Source organism: Arvicola amphibius, chromosome 9 (assembly GCF_903992535.2).
Source record: "Arvicola amphibius chromosome 9, mArvAmp1.2, whole genome shotgun sequence".
NCBI classification, from domain to species: Eukaryota; Metazoa; Chordata; class Mammalia; order Rodentia; family Cricetidae; genus Arvicola; species Arvicola amphibius.
This window is the reverse complement of record NC_052055.2, coordinates 26,898,586-26,900,780: the sequence shown is the minus strand read 5'-3', so window position 1 is coordinate 26,900,780 and position 2,195 is coordinate 26,898,586. Positions and strand designations below refer to the sequence as shown.

Below are 2,195 nucleotides of genomic sequence, written 5' to 3'. Positions count from 1 at the left end.
TAGGCTATGCGGGGAAGGAACCTGGAGAGAAAGTCTGGAGCCTTGGCTGTAAATGGGGCTCCCGAGTGACTACGTGGAGACCCGCAGGAAGTGGGGGTGCCGCCCAGAAAGGCGTGGCGCCGACATAAAGCTTAGGAAACTCCAAGAAGGCGATGGGGGCCGCGCGGCCGCGCAGAGACACAAGGAAGCCCGCAGGCACACGCACGAGCGCGCACGGGAACACACACAACCACTGGGTGCACACACGTCCGCAGCGCACGCCGCGGCCCCTAGAGGGGATTGCAGGGAGGAGCCACAGCCCGGACCCGGCAGTCCCTCCCGCCGCGCCCCTGCTAGGGCTTGCGCAACAGGCAGCGTCTCCAGCCCGCCCAGCCCAGCCCAGGCTGGGTGCAGTGTAGGGCGAGCCCGGGAAAGGGGTGTGTCCCCCCGCTGCTCTGGGAGCCGAGGGTCGGGGAGGGGCAAGGCCCTGGGGGCGGGGCCCAGGCGCCTATAAAATCGCCCTTCGCCCGGACATAAACAAATCTTGCCAGGCCACCCTCTCCTGCGGCTGATTGCTCGCTCACTCATCCTCGCCTCTCTCTTCACCTCCCGCTGGGCACCTCGCCGCCAACCTTGTTGGCATCTTTCCGTGCTCTCTCGTTAGGTAAGCCCCCCTTATGTCTTCTTCCTCCGGGGCACGATAAGGACCCTCAGGAGATTTGTGTTCGAGGTGCTGTTAGACTCCCCGTCTGCCTTGGTGGTCCTTGCGAGGACCTCATGGCGCCGGCGCGGGAGAGGGCCCTTGGCATCACTGGAGGGCGTTTCGATTACTATAAGGGGGAAAAACATGTTCTGTCTCGCTTTCTTTCTAACTGGTGAAAGGGGTCGAAATTGGAGCGGAGAGCCTAGGAACACCTGGGTCCTTCCTGGCGTCACCCCCAAGTCACAGCTGACTCTTCTGTCCAGTAGGCTCATGGGAAGACCTTGTGTGTACACGAGAGTGTGTAGGGGTGTGGATGGGTGTTGGGATGGCCAGGGAAAGAGTGACTGTACAGCGTGTTCCCGCGGGACGAGTAGGGGTGAGCAGTGTTGGGGCCGGGGGAGAGGGGATTCTGCCGAAGGGGGCAAGTACCAGTGTGATCTGAGCCCAGGTTCCCATCCCGTCTCAGAGCCGCGTGCTTTCCAAGCTGTGCGTGTGAGAGAACATGTGTGTGCTGGGGGAGAGTCCGGGGCGTGTCCCGGCGCGTGCTGCACGCGCCAAAGCGAGTGTCCGCGGCGGCGAGCGCTGCACGGGCAGGGTGCGGCCCTCCAGGTATTCCAGGGTTGGCGCTGGGGCTGCGCGGGAGAGGGGGCTGGTGCCGCAGGGTCGCTTGGGCACCTGGCAGCCCCCAAGTCGGCTGGAGCTCCGAGTGCCTTCATTTTCGCCTCCGCCTACACCCTCTCCCCTTTCTTTCTCTTAGGCAGTCCTCCCTGCTGTTCTAGCCCGGAGTGCAGCTGGAACTGCTCGTCTGTTCCCGGGGGACCCTTCGCGGTCTCTGATTCAGCCTGTTGGGGGGGATTTCGGGAGGGGCGTGCGGAATGCTGCAGACACGGGGGAAACACGCTGTCACCGCCTCTGTCAAATTAGTAGCTGAAGCTGGGATTCGTGAATAGCTTTCTTACTCTGCCACTTTCCCTCTTCCCTATCTGTCGCCAGTGCTGGCAGTTGCCACAGATCCCCAAAGCACCACCCCTTGGGCTTGAAAGAGGGAAGTCCAGTGGTCCATGCCCTAAAACAGCCTTCAGCTCTTCCTCTCAGGTTTCCTGGGCATGCCAGTCTCTTAGTGTCCTTTAAGCTCCTGTAGAAGGTGGGAAATTCAGCTCGCCAATGCACTTCCCCTCCCCATGTTCTCTTATACTACCCCCAAGTGAACTGATGGGTGAAATGAGTTTCAAGGCAAATCTTCCAGGTTGCTTCTTCCAGTTAGAAATCCTAGCATTTTGTTAGTTTCAACTTCTGGGGCAGTGGAGGGGGAAGGGACAGACCACTGTTGGTGTGTGGGGTGGGTAGCTCAACCAGCTCCAGGCCAGGATGGGTACTAAGTGGGGGGCTAAGAAAAGATGTGAGGGAGACTTTTCAGGAAGGGCTGGAGAAGCTTCAAGGGGTGGAGCTTTATAGTTGATGATGTCTGGGAGTTAATCCCACCTATACCTTCTTGGCTTGGTGGGGCTTGGTT

The 2,195-nt window shown here is 60.3% G+C and overlaps 1 protein-coding gene across 1 annotated transcript in view; it reads left to right on the top strand.

Moving 5' to 3' along the window:
• Positions 1-529: 529 nt before the first annotated feature.
• Positions 530-2,195, top strand: part of Ndrg1 (N-myc downstream regulated 1) — a 41,661-nt gene continuing 39,995 nt past the window's right edge. The window contains exon 1 of the mRNA XM_038342002.1: positions 530-643. The gene's annotated coding sequence lies outside the window, so the exon portion shown is untranslated. The remainder of the gene's footprint in view (positions 644-2,195) is intronic.